This window comes from Anser cygnoides, chromosome Z, assembly GCF_040182565.1.
Source record: "Anser cygnoides isolate HZ-2024a breed goose chromosome Z, Taihu_goose_T2T_genome, whole genome shotgun sequence".
Lineage (NCBI taxonomy): Eukaryota > Metazoa > Chordata > Aves > Anseriformes > Anatidae > Anser > Anser cygnoides.
This window is the reverse complement of record NC_089912.1, coordinates 41,979,088-41,993,943: the sequence shown is the minus strand read 5'-3', so window position 1 is coordinate 41,993,943 and position 14,856 is coordinate 41,979,088. Positions and strand designations below refer to the sequence as shown.

General features: G+C 38.9%; 1 long non-coding RNA gene across 2 annotated transcripts in view; it reads left to right on the top strand.

Moving 5' to 3' along the window:
• Window positions 1-10,121: 10,121 nt before the first annotated feature.
• LOC136788984 (uncharacterized) overlaps window positions 10,122-14,856 on the top strand; it is a 24,319-nt gene continuing 19,584 nt past the window's right edge. For both annotated transcript variants that reach the window (XR_010827671.1, XR_010827670.1), the window contains exons 1-2: window positions 10,122-12,881; window positions 12,975-13,021. This is a non-coding gene — a long non-coding RNA (uncharacterized lncRNA). The remainder of the gene's footprint in view (window positions 12,882-12,974; window positions 13,022-14,856) is intronic.

Sequence of the window (14,856 nt, the reverse complement as noted above, 5' to 3'; positions counted from 1 at the left end):
TTTAATGTATTTACGGAACTTTCTTTGAGATACAAGCTGAAGAAAAAGTGTCTGCCTGTTGGGCTTACATAGATAAAGAGGACTTTTAAAGTAGATTCAGCCTTTCTTGGTGTGCTTTGGGCTGTAGAAAATGGTGTACTTTACCCAGATTCCTGCCTGACCTGTGTCTTTGACTCAGGCAGACCTCTGGCTTTTGTTGTACTATTCCTACTGTAGTGTTGGCTGGAAAGTAGCATTTTTTTCCCAGTAAGTCCCAAATTTTATAGTTCCTTAATTTTTAGCTGTTATCAAAACAAATACGTGTAAGAAAAGACCAAAATAAATAAATAAATAAAAAGATAATGTGATGTTGTGATGGTTATAATATCGGTATCCCCCTTGAAATTGTACATGTGCAGCTCTAGTACACTGTATTCCCAGTACTCAGCCAGTTAATCTGCCAATAATGTGATGATTCTCTTTTCCTGAGTTACCAAGTATAGGCAAAATTAGTTAGGTGAGATCCAGTTAGCTGTAGATTTCTGTCCTCTGAAAGTTAGGCATCTTGTCCAGCATTCTTACTTAAGAGTATTTTGCAGTCAGACCAGCAAAACCAGGACCTCAGAAGACTATTTGCAATGTCCCTGCATAGACAAATGTGTTGTGCCACTTCTGGAAGTGTTTGTTTCTTATCACTGCCCCTGAAGGGAGCATGGACAACTGGCTTGCAGTAGGCATCTAAATGTAGTGAATGTGGAATGAAACTTTTTTTGTATCATTTGGAGTTCTGGAACAGGCCTTTTCACTTATTTATTTATTTATCTATTTATTTATTGCCATTTAGTTTGTGTGTTTCAAATAGGTCTTTTTTTTTGTCTCTTTTTAAAATAATCTCTGGTCTTTAATATCTGAGACAATACAGAACACATCAATGTGAGTGGTCAGTTTTCAATATATTGACCTAATTCTTTGAGCTCTATTCAGATTTCTAGAAGGTCCAAAACTGCCACATGTCAGCCCTGAGAAAAACTCTTTTTTTTGGCCTGTTTCTTGGTCACAACCAGAGCAAGGTAAAAAGGTCACTGGTAAAAGCAAGATAAAAGCTATTAAAAGAATCACATCTATCAGCATGAGAGCTAGAACAGTGACAAAATAATGTCATTTTCATTTTTTTCAGCTGTTGAAAATGTTCATCCATCTCCCATTGGTATAGAAGAAAAGAGTCCCACTGACATAGCCAGTAATTGGTCTGGCTCTAGAAGGAAATACACTTTGACAGTGTGAAGGCAACTGGAGATGGAACTAATAAATGCTCCAGACAGATATGCAGAAACAACAGAAAATTGCTAAAAGAGTGGTAAAAAATGTGTTGTAATTCTATCTCTGGACTAAAAGACAATTGCTATGTTGGGTGAATGCTGTAATTTTATTTTATCTTTTTTAAATAGGAATAAAACAGCTTCTTGCCTCAGTAATTACAGCAACCAAGCACTTATAAACTTGTGTTTCTTTCTACAAATTGTCCTTTCAAATGGACAAGTACTGTCTCTCTGAATAATTTTACGATTTACATGAGAATCTGACTAGATGTGTATTATTCTTTGTGTGAGCATGAAGCTCACTTCAGTGTCCTCAATTTCACACCTCATGCTCATTTCCACCTTTCCCTTTCTGCAGAGAACTCTTTCTCCCCTCCATCCAGACCTGACATTGGCTTATTAACTCCCATACTTTCTTTTCTCTGGCTTCCAAACCTTCCTGCCACTCCAAATGCCCTGATGGTTCAGAGAGGACTTGTTCTGTAGCTGTTCCTTCTTAGAGCTTGCATGTGTGCAAGTGGGGACTGCCAAACCCAGGACTTCCCTGACCTGCCAGGGAGACAGATGCATCTCTGAACAAGGGTCAGGAGCACCCTGAAGGGGTAAGAGCATTCTGAGGTACCAGCATATCATGCAACAACAGTCTCTAATATTTTTACACAGTTCGCTAATACCCTGACATAGCTTGTATCATCCTTAATTTGTGTGGTATACACCAAGCATAACATAAATATTCTCTGGCATCTGAACGATATTTTACCATGTAAGCAAGTACTGAAAGTCTGAAATGCTTATTGATACAGAAGGGTGCCACAGATACAGCTTTTCACAAGATGGTGATAACAACCTGACGGTGTTTATTTTTTAGACATGATTTACTTTTTTGAAGGGTGAGGATAAGGACCAAATATTTAACCCAGTAGCTTTCCAGCAGACATAGGTTGGAACTGTTCCAGTCCACTTTAACCCCTGGACATGATGTTTACTCACTAGATGGTTGAATGCCAGCTGTTACAACATGCACAGCTCTGCTCCAGCACACAACACAAGTAGGTGTATTTATACAAGCTTGAGGGATTACTTACAGACAAATAACACACATAAGATGATGCTAATAGATGCTTAGGCTATGGAAAATGGAGCAAAGAGAGGTCCATATTCCAAAGAAGGCTAGATTTTGCAAAATGAAATTTGTAAGTGGATTTCTGACTTGATAATGGAGAAAGTCATTAAGAGTATGACATAACAACAGGGCTTATTTTCAAATGTGTGGTATTTTTCCCCTGCAATGCTGTTGGAGGTGGTCATGAGCCACAGCAAGTACAGAACTGAAATTTGTTTACTATCAATTTCCTTGGAGTCCAAACATATATTTCTCCTTTGAACCCTGGTTACAAATGCAAAAACAAAATATAAAAGATTTTCTTTGCTTGGTTCTCTGTCAGGCAGACACCTTTTTCCACTTCTCTTTACCTATTGCTATATGGCCACCCATCTTTCATTCAGTCAGACCTTTCTCAGAGGCAAATCTACTGTGATGCCAGGCCCTGAGCCTACTTTGCTGCTAACCCTAATACTGTCCAACATGAGGTACCTTGTTGTGTAGTTGTCTAAAGCTGCTCGGTAACCAGACAGCTTTCCTGATACTTGAATGCTGGTAGGCTTGGCAGATTGCTCTGATTTATGGATGTATGTAATGAATTTAGATCAATAAGCTTTCAAGGAACCACATTCATCAAGTCCTTCAAAAGTTTTGGTTCTGTGACTAATTTTAAATTTATGTATTCTTTATTCCTGTGCCTGTTTTAGTTATTATAATCCCAATTTATGGCATTTTCTTATTAAATGTGTGGTTTCTCAAAGGCTAGTTGAAACATCTGAGCCCTCAGAATGAAAGAAATGTCAAACTTTCAGCAAACATTTGGTATTCACTTTTCAGTTGTAGAAATTACTCTGTGTCATTGCTGTTATTGGACTAAATGGAAGTACTCTTTTAAGGTGGGGAAGAAATTTTCCACTAAAGCGAGGTAATCAGAATACTGCATATTACCATAAAATCATAGAATCATTTAGGTTGGAGAAGATCCTTAGGATCACCAGATCCAAACATCAACTTAAGACTACCATGTCACCACTAAACCATGTCCCCAAGCACCACATCCACACATCTCTTCATCACACCTCCAGGGACGGTGACTCCACCACTTCCTTGGGAAGCCTGTTCTAATGCCTAACCACCCTTTCCACAAAGAAATTCTTCCTGATATGTAATCTCATCCTCCCCTAGTGCAACTTGAGGCTATTTCCTTAATTTGTTATTGTCTTCATTTGCATCTTGACTTAATTTGCAATTAACAATTTTGTTCTTGATGAGTTCACAACCAGTAGAACCATTTGGGATGAAGAGGAGCATTGCCTAATATCCCAAGCATAAGATTAAGAGGTTTTTGGACACTGTTCTCATTGTCACATTTCTAGTGACTCTTTCTGTGAGCATTTCAGGCTCATTATCTTTGACCAGCATCTTCTCTGATGCTATGAATTCATGAATTTGTATTTCTTGTATTTCACAATTGAACTGAGAGGCTTTACATTTATGAAGTGTTTTGAACACGAAATACACTAAATAAGGAAAAATAAAGCCAGTTCTTCTGTAGTTGTTAAGTCAAAAAATGTGGTTTTCTGTGATTTCACACCTATGTTTATGGGTGAACTGTTACACAGGGGAATAGTTAGCCCTATAATCAAACAGCAATGTTTTCACTAATGGCAACAGGAAAAGTATAAAAAAAACATAAAATGCCCATAGGGCAAGAGTATTGAGCTATAATTGTCCATCTAGACATCAAAGGTCATATTCTTCCTTGTCATACAGTCCAGTTGATTTTGCCATGCTTACACAGAACAGAAATTAAGGTGGCTTTTGGTGCTTCCTGGTGAAATCCCTATAAACGTTTTGCTAATCAGTTCAGAAAAGGTAGGCTGTGGATTGTGCTTCAGCTCCTAACCAGTAGCTGTGTCCTCAAGATAGTAGTGCCATCATGGTGGTGATGTGTTCAAGGGATCAGCAAGGGTAAGGAACAGTCCTCGAGCTATTCTATGTGTTAACAGTGAAACACCTGATCTCTTGGTTTATTACACATTTCCTTGGAGAAACAGAAATGCGCATTTTCTTTATAAAGGGAAGTCTGTTCCATCTGACCTCAGCAGCAGCAATTGGCAGCAGTCTTTCAGATATTGCTGCAGCCAGCTTTGAATTTTTAGGCTCAGGTCAGAAGAAGGTTTAATGCTTACTTAATCTCACCCTCTTCAGAGACTTGTTAAAAAAACTTTGCAGTTGAAGATGGGTAGCTGTGGGAGCGTTTCCTGCTGAAGAAAACTGATGGGCAGATGTTAGCTCAGCATTTTGAGAACCACAGGTATCTAGGGTCCAGCTCTGCTTGAAGGAAGGGAAGATAATGGTGGAATGGATAAGAGGAAACAAGCACTGATTGTTACTCTAAATGAACTGGTCTGCTCAGACCAGGCACTGTAGAAATATTCTTATAGAAGAAACTGGGTGGATGAAGCACGAGTAAACTCACCAGGATAAGTTTATTTTGCACTTAGAGTGAGGGTTCATTTTTTTTCATTAGGTCAACAGATTTTCCATCCTCCTTGTTAACATAGACCTGATTCTTTGAGAATGTATGCTAATATAGAGGTTAGAACCAATGAATACTTAGTATTTTAAAGACATATATTGTTGCTGTTTTTGTATCATCCTGCAGAAGTTTGCACCACTCATGACATGGTGAGGTTGTGTTCACTTTCAGTTTTTAGACAGTCTGTTTTTTCATGGTACATCCTAAATTTGTAAGTCAAACAGTGCCTGTGCTATTATTCCCAAAATCTTGGTAAGCAATATGAAATATTTAGAGGCATTGGACAATAATGTAAGACAGGGAAGGGGGCTGGAGGAATGCTCCTGCAGGCAATAAACAGTGATGCATTGGGATCAAACATTTTTCCACATCTTCCTTTCCAGTAGTATTACGTTAGCTCAAGAGAAAGGATGAGACATCCTGAAGACAATCTGATTTTAGAAACTTTTGAAAACTTTTTTTGATGGAGGCATTTACCATGGTCTAGCTGTACTGACAGGATCCAAACCTCCTTGTCCAGCATGGGGAAGTCAGCATCTTTGCTCCAAAATGCAAAACTTTGGTGTTTATAAAAATGTCTTCCTGAAGGATTCAGAGTAAATCATTCAACTGAGAGTTTACATCTCTCATTTAAGGACATTTAACAAATTCAGCATTCAGTATCAAAAGGAAATAATTTTACAGATTTTCCAAGCTTGCTGAAGTGTTAAAATTCATTGAAATCCTTCACGTAAGCTGATGTGACTTTGTAATCAAAATGGTCAAGTGCCCCATAGTTTTCACATTGCACTCTTAGCACTTCAATACCCTCATAAAACAAAACGTCACTGTTGATTTTTCTGGTCTCAAAGATGAAAACTAAGTATTGCACTGTCAGGCACTGAAGTAGGCTTTACTGAATAAACCAGCAGAAAAAGTTATCTGCCACATTTATACGTTGAAAAATGAAACGTTGAGAGACAAATTGTAAATACTTGGTTTGGGGGACATTCGTTGAACCATTGCTAGTTTAACATGCAAGTGAAACTCAAAGAGTGTGAAAAAAAAAGTCTTTCTGCAGTACATAGGTAAACCAATCTGCTACCCACATGCTCTGCTAATACTGGCAGTCAGCCAGAGAGCAGATCTCAATTAAATAGATTAGGCCAAAGAAAGCATAAATGCAGAATTCAGGCAAATTACCAAAAATTGCCCTCATTCAAACTTACCTCTCATTTGGAGCCTATAAACTGCACTGAAATGTCAAAAGTACATTTGAAAGACCTTGGCAAGCTTGTGCAGGATTTGGTACATGTTAAGAGGCAGCACAATATGAAGCCACTTCACTTGAAAACAGGCTGGATGTGTTTGAAATTCATCATATCGAAGCCAGCACTTGCTTTGCAGGCCTTGTTAGAATAACCAAATGATACAATGGCTTCTTTCTAAACAAACAAATGGGGCTCATAGGCTGCTAAGACTTTTTTCAAATACTCAGGCTCAGATCTGATCAGCTGCCTCAGAGCCCAGACAGACTGCCCTCTATGTCGGCTGGCGGGAAGGAGATTTTATCTCTTGTGTGCTTAGGCCCCCATAATTGCATCTCACTCCTGACTCCTTCAAAATAACGAATGTATCCTCCCCACGGCTTGCAAAACACATGCGGAGGAAATAGCAGGGCTGCAAGCTGACTGGCACAAAAATTCTAACCAGATGATGGAAAAAATGTTTGTCAAACTGAGAGCACTTGAGAGATTTTCTTCTTCCAAGAGGACTGTATATAATCCAGTAAATAGCCTCCCATGGAATCGATTGACTCTATCTTAAGAAAGCTGTTGCTTGTTATTCTAGTACCATTTTGCCAAGCACTGTTTTAACATACGCAGGAAGATTCCAGGGTATAATATTCCCCCCTTTTCTGGCAGGCATATAAAGTATGCTTGAAAAAAAAGAGAGAGAAAAAGCCCAAAAGCAATAAATGACACTTGGGGGAAAGGGGGGAAGGAGGAGAGAGGAGGGGAGCTCATAAAACAGCATTATGTTCCCAGATTTGTTAAATAAAAAAGGTGATTAAAATACTCCCAGAAAGCTAATGCTTATTTTGCTGTGATTTTCCTTGAAATGATGATGTTCTTTCCCCATCTCTTCTTGAAGCCCTGTAGCATTTAGTTCAGCTCCAGAGGTAATGTGCATCCCTCAGTAATGGAAGAAGTTATCTGCAGGCCAGATTTTCAGGTGAGTCATTAGGAACCAGGAACAGCTTGTGGTGTTTCCCTGTCTCCAGAGGCTTTCCTGTCTCATTAACACACTCGCTTTTAAAAATAGCACTTATTTACCAACAGTAATTCATCAAATACCTCTGACAAGACCAAGTAAAATGAGTTTTTCAGATGCAGAGATAAAATTATGGAGCCAAACCTGCATACAGTATAAGTAGCTCTGCTTTTTTTTTTTTTTTAGGGTCAGGGGCTAGCACTAACTTTTACCAGCTGAGAACCAGGCCAGCATCTAAAACTTAGGAAAAATTTCCCTAGCAGGTACACCTGTGAATGCAATCTTTTGTAAAATGATACAGTTGGGATAAAAATTCACTGTGAAAACTGTGCTTAGGTTGTTGCAAATGTGCCCAAGATACCTTGCCAGCAGTCATTCACTGACTTTATTTGCCCCAAACTTTTGGGAAAAGTGATCATCTCCTGCACCTTGTCCTGTCTGTGTCCCTGCTAAAGCAGTTTTTAAAAATGTGTTTTGTGCAAAATTCTGCTCTTTTTATCTGGATTTGCCTCAAGAGTAGAGAAGTCTCCTGTGAAGCATATGAATGCCTTTTGGAGAAAAGAGAAAAAAAGGTGGGGAAAAGATTGCTGCTCCTTTAAAAGTCTTTAAAAGAACGGATTTCTATGGAGGGTACAGAGAGGTCACTTAGTCTGTGCCTTGCCTGAAGCCAGGGCAGCACTGATGCCCATTGCTGCAACTTGTTCAACCTGTTTTTACAAATCTGTAGTAATGGCATTTTCAAAACCCTTGATACACTCTATTGCAGTGCCTTAGAAAGCATTTCCTCCAAACCACTTAATATACCCTCGGTATAGCTTAGGCCCAGTGGACATGAAAAAAAAAAAAAAAAAAGTATTGCCTTCCTGCTTATAGTTTTCTTTTGTAAATTTTAAGACTATACTAACTAACATAGTTACCTCTTCTTTAAAGTAAGCATTCCCACTTGCTTCAGTTTTCCCTTCCAGTTCATATTTTCTTGACTTCTAATCTTTGTCCCTCAGACTCTCTCTTAGTGATCTTTACTCTGCATGGATTACAAAATCATCTCTTCAGAGCTTCTTGGCAGTGCTAACTCACAGTGACCATGGCCCACAGCTTCTTTTCTGCTCTGTGGTTGTTTGGCTAGTCTTTTATCATCCTGCCTTTGAACAGCCAGTTCTTCATATCTCAGAAGATTTGCATTTGTCCTTACCAAAATATGTCTTCATATTTCCTGATCTTCCTTCCAGTGTTAAGACAAGCTTGAAGCTTGCTAGCTGTGGACTGAGAAGATGTTGAAGAGCACCATGTGGGAGTATTCCCTAGGCACTGCTTCTCTGCCCACCTTGTGGTGGCTCCAGACTTTGTGTTTGACCCATAAAGACAAAACTGACCTCAGATATGGCTGTACTCTGGTTGAAACATGAATGTTCCTTGGTGGATATAAGTACATGAATGTGAAATAGCACAGAATAAAAAGTGATATTAGAAAAGCGTTTGTTTCACTGAGTTTAGCTAAATATCCTCAGTGCTTCCATTTTACTATTTTTTTTTCAGAAAACTTACATAGAAACTGTTTGCGTTAAAAAATTCCACCCATGTCAGTAAAAGAAGCTAGAGCTCTCCAATGCTTGGTAGCTTAGTTAGTGAGTTGATAATGCAACTTTGCATGCTCAGACTTTCCACTTCCACAGCCTGGACTGAAAAAGAAGTTGGGGTACCTGTGCAAGAGGAGAATTCAGTGTTACATGTTGCCACAGCATCTGATTTTTTCAGCTTTCATTAGTGGTAAGCTTGTTTTGCCATGCTTGTTTTAATATGATTTTTTGAGTACAAAAAGATTTTGTTTCAATTCTTTTAATATTTCACTGTCAGAATGCTCTCTCTCTCAATCTGTCTTTCTTCACTTCTCTTCCATAGCATTTCTTTGTGCTTGATGAACCTCTGTTAAAGCCTCGGTTTTAGATTATATTGAGTTAATTAACCAACGGCTTCAAGTAAAGAAGAGATAATTTTTATGAAAATGTGGGGACATTAGGTATGTTCTGACTTTCAGTGCATAGCCAAATAGTTATTTGGCTTCTTGTCTTTGGACTGATTTCACTTTAGTCTTCTAACAACTTTCATTTTATATTTACCAGTCAATAAGAAAGTCACAAGCCAGTTTGAATAGGAGCTATAGTTAGAACAGAGAAGCTGCCATTACAAGTACTAGAATAGGTACAGCACATGTCCACACCTTTGAGGGAAGAAACCTTTCCCCCATTTTGTAGATGAAGACCTAAAACCCAGGAAAAATAAATAATTCCCTGATATTACACCAAAATTTGCAGAAGGAGAGACATATAACACCCATCTCCATGGTGTTCCAACATCCCTAAAGGTACCAATGCAGCATAATTTCCACTGGAGATGGGTCCTGTCTGAATCCTTGTATCTGCTTTCAGCACTTGAGTAAAATGCATCCAAATGTGCAATTCAGTTTTCCAAGATACCATGCAGCAGTTAGAGGCGCTATTGAAATCTCTGCTTACCAGCCTGTTAGGGACTGCAGTTTCTTCTGAAGCACCCAAAAGCTGTACCCAAATTTGCTCAACACTTTTCCTCCCTTTTAAGGATTAATTTCATTGTTTAGTGAGAATTTACTTCATTTTGTGGTATTTTTCCAATGAGTTTGATGTAAAAGGCTTGTCATTTTTCTACCCCTGTATTCAATCTTCCATATCTTTTTTTCTGTTAGGTTTTGGATATTTTTAGTATGTTGAATTTTCAACAGATATTGCCTCCAAACTACCTGGTTGCCTCAGATGTTTCTTCAGAGTTTAAAATATTTCCCCTTTCCTTCCTTCCTTCCTTCCTTCCTTCCTTCCTTCCTTCCTTCCTTCCTTCCTTCCTTCCTTCCTTCCTTCCTTCCTTCCTTCCTTTTTTGTATTAATATTCCGTTCAGATATAATTGAATGTCCCGTCTACGTATTTTTGGTAGAATATAGTAAGCATTACTGTTATTTAAAAGAATATATTCCAGTGTAATATATATTTTATCATTGTACTGTAAATATTTCTTGAGGTTATTAACAGTATTCTTTTATACCTTTTTTATCATTTGAGTTTTTGAAGTTCATATTATAAAACAACCTTCAGCTATCCCTGCCTGAAGCTGAATTAATTCAATTGATATTCTCCCATAAAAGTGAATTAGTGAATTAGGTTTGTGCTTGGATAGGATGTCTTGAAGTAAAAGATAAGTTCATATGTGCATGTGTTCATATTTGGTCCAAAGCAGTAAGAAAAATACTAGGAACTATTAGGAAAAGATCTGACAATTTAATGGATGTTGCTCTCAGGTGTAAAAAAAAGAAAAAGAAAAAAAAAACAAAACACCATTCTGCTTTGCAACCATAGTATCCTTTCACTTATTTTTATATCAGTACAAACTTTTCTTCTTATCTCAGGTGGGCAAACTTCTTTTAAGAGACTAAAGCCACCATTTTTTCTTCTTGACCACTTCTCAAAAGACATTACTCCACATTGTAAAATACAACAACAAAGTCACTCAGGATGGGTAAAAAAATCCACTCTAGTACTGACACCATATTTTTATTATTGTTTTCCTTCTGTTCAAAGACATGTCCTGAGACTCTTTTTCATTTACAGCAGGCATGTAGTTTGTGTGGTTCCTAACTCTTTAGATAGGTCGTCTCAAAAGCCAAACCGTGCTGTCAGTTCCACCAACAGAAAACCAGACAAATTCCATCAGCTTCAATGCCACTTCTCCACTTTACATTGGGGCAGATGGTTCAGCTGCAAATATGTTAAGATTCTGGACCTAGATCCTTGGCTAAGTAGTGGAAAGAATCAGGAAGACGCTGGTGGTTTTTCAGCAGCAGTAAAACCCCCATTGTTTTTTCTCAGTATTGTAAAGAAACCCACAAAAGGAAAATGAAACATATTTCTATTCCTTGATGTAGTTTTTTGCAATTAGGTAGGAGAAAATGTAACAGAAAGCTAATATTTACCTGGGAGTTGCTTTCTGTTTTGGCCAAAATAACAAATTCCTCTAGATATTTATGAGACTTCTGATTCATTTTCACATTTCTTACTGAGGAAAACAGCTACAAAAGTTATGTTTTATTCCTCATTTGTGCTGTGGGGTATCTAAATACAACAAAGATGGGGTACCTATTACAAGTACTGTGTGTTAGATGCTGTTCTTTGCTGTGTTAAAAACTGGCTGGATGGACAGGCCTGGAGAGTAGTGGTGAATAGAGTGAAATCCAGATGGTGATTGGTCACTGGTGGTGTTCCCCAGGGGTCGGTGCTGGGGTCCATCCTCTTTAATATCTTTATTGATGATTTGGGTGAGGGAATTGATTGCACCCTTAGTAAGTTTGCAGATGACACCAAGTTGGCAGTAAGTGTCGATCTGCTGGAGGGTAGGAAGGCCTTGCAGAGGGACCTGGACAGGATGGGTCGATGGGCAAAGGCCAGTGGGATGAGGTTCAACATGGCTAAGTGCTTGGACCTGCACTTTGGTCACAACAACCCCATGCAATGTTACAGGCCTGGGGCAGAGTGGCTGGAAAGCTGTGCAGAGGAAAAGGATCTGGAGGCATTGGTCGATGCTCACCTGAACATGAGCCGGCAGTGTGCCCAGGTGGCCAAGAAGGCCAACGGCATCCTGGCTTGTATCAGGAATAGTGTAGCCAGCAGGACCAGGGAGGTGATCATCCCCCTGTACTCTGCTCTGGTGAGGCTGCACCTGGAGTACTCTGTTCAGTTTTGGGCCCCTCACTACAAGAAGGACATCGAGACCCTGGAGCGTGTCCAGAGAAGGGCTCCGAAGCTGGTGAAGGGCCTGGAGCACAAGTCCTGTGAGGAGTGGCTGAGGGAGCTGGGGTTGTTTGGTCTGGAGAAGAGGAGGCTCAGGGGAGACCTCTTTGCTCTCTACAACTACCTGAAAGGAAGATGTGGGGAGCTGGGGGTCGGCCTCTTCTCACAGGTAACTAGTGATAAGACTAGAGGGAATGGCCTCAAGTTGGGCCAGGGGAGGTTTAGGTTAGAAATTGGGAGACATTTCTTCTCAGAAAGAGCAGTCAGGCATTGGAATGGGTTGCCCAGAGAAGTGGTGGCATCACCATCTCTGAGGGTGTTTAAGGAAAGGTTGGGTGTGGTGCTTAGGGACATGGTTTAAGGGGTGACATTGGTAGTAGGGCAAAGGTTGGACCGGATGATCTTTGAGGTCTTTTCCAACCTTAATGATTCTACGATTCTATGAAGTATTTCTTTTGCCCAAAGGAATGAGAATATGTTTGTTTAAGCACTGTAGAAACCCTGAGTGTTATATTTCATCCCTCTGGCTTTTGGTCACATTTATAGCACCATTTCTAATATGTTTTTGGCTTGTTTTGTATGACTTTATCGAAAGATGTTTTAAGACAACCCTCACAACGTGTATGAATGTAAAAGAAGATGGCTTTTACAATATTAGTGACAAAGTGAGAAGCATTTTCTTTTTGTTTCTGTATATTTGGTGTGTATAAATATGAGAAATATGGTATAAAGGTAATTTAGGAAGCAGTAAAGGAAAAGTTCACCATACTTTATGTTGATAGTTTAACTTTGAGATATCCAGTGTTGCAGTGACATCATTTTGTTTCCTGAGAAGTTATTTGTCAGAAACAACGACCCAGACAGGACAGAACCTGTGGTAAGCTTAGAAAACATTCTTTTAATTTTCTCTTTTTCTCTCTCCAATACAAAGGTTCACTCAGTAACAAATTCCACACGTTTCTTTCACCAGGTTCCTTGGCCAAGAGCAAGTCAGTATGCTTCTCTTTGATGAATAAGGTAATCATTCCCTCCCTTGCCGACTTGGAGATGAAGCTTTTGTTGCCAAACCTAATTAAATTACAGCACCATACCACATTCAGCCACTCTGTGAAACTGAACCTATCTGAGAGCCTGGCAAGAGTGAGGACACTCCCAAGGCACAGTGGCACCTGCATCACTGATGCTGTCCTGTTTCTCTCCCTGAGTAACAATAACTCAAGAAGTTATTCGCACAAAGTTTTTGAAAACATTCAGAGGCCTTTAAAGTGATATATATATATTATTTTTTTTGGAAGAGCATCACATATGAGATACATATTCAAGGAAGGAACCTGCCCATGTCCTCCAGTCAGCTGCTGTAGACTTCACATTTCCACATAGGCCGCCAAGTGTCTCCCAAAATTAAACAAATCATTAACACTGATAACATTTACCTTCTAGGGTTACCAGTTCTGCTCAGAACATTCCTGCTGTTTATTCCCCAGCTTGCTGTGACTCGCTGCTGCCATCTCTTTGCATGTCTGTCCTTCATCTGATTCTCAGCCACAGTATCGACAGATTTAACAGTTTTATTACAACAGCTGTTACATTTGATATGCTTTGCTAAAAAACCTCAGCTGTCAGACTCTAGTGATTCCATATAATTTCTGCTTTTACTAGTTTGGAAAAGAGCATTTGTATTCCTCATGGTTGCAGAGAAAACCATGGAAACACAAAGCAAGTGAACCTGAAAAGACCAGAAACCACAAGGGGAATAAAAAGAGACTTAATTAAAACAAAACAAAAACAAACAAAACAAAATAAAACAAACAAACACAACACAAAACACAACACCTTATGACTGCTAAGACAAGGCATTTCTTTCCAGCCCTCCCTCATGGGGTTTGTATATAGTACACTTCAAGTTTTGAGGAGATAAAAAATTCTGTACAACTGTCTGTAAATATGCTAATAAAAAAAAAAATCAGATAAAAATTCCTCACTCCCTTAGCATACTGTACATTTTCTTCATCTGACACAGTGTGAGCAAGTGAGTAATGTTGCAGGGAATACTGCCTAAACATAAGTCATCCAGTTTCTAGCCGATCTTACTTTCTAGGAGAGTGGAAGAAAATGGTGGAATTGAATTGCTGTAATTCACAAATTGCTGAATAACCAGACAAATAAAAAATAAATTTCAAGGGTCAGACAAAAATGTCTGAGGATTGAAAAAGCTAGAAAGAACATGCCAAGGTCAATAAGGTCTGGAAAACTTTGCATTCAATATTAAAAAAAAAAAAAAAAAAATTATTAATTTTTCATCTGTTACTTTCACTTTAAATAGTAATGCTGCTGACATTAAAAGCACTGACATAGCTTTATATTACAAAATAGGACAACTGCAAAATTCTTTCTTGGAGATAATGAAAGAATGCAACAAACTTATGAGTTGGTCACTGAATCATCATTCAAATAAAATAATAATTGGCTCTGCAGATCTCTTTTGAGAATGAATCTTTTTCCCCAAGTGCCTCACATTTATCCCAGCTAGAGATGTAGTGCTGCATGGGGCCCCTCCACGGCACTGCAGGTCTTGCACAAGGTAATGAAAGAGCTCTCAGCAGCATCTGGTATCAGTTTCTCCTTTGCCGTGGCAAACTGCTGGTGTTATAATCAACTCTCCATGCCATTTGTTTTTTTCTTCCTTTGTAGTCCTTGCAAGAGGTTTCTCTCTCAGATTTTTGATTTACTGTTTGGTTATTTCTTTGTAGTTTTGCAATAATTTCTGACAAATGGTCAAGCACTTTGAAGTTCACTCTCCAGAAATTATTTCTTAGGCTGGGGGAAACAGAGACAAAAGTTCTCTTGATTCT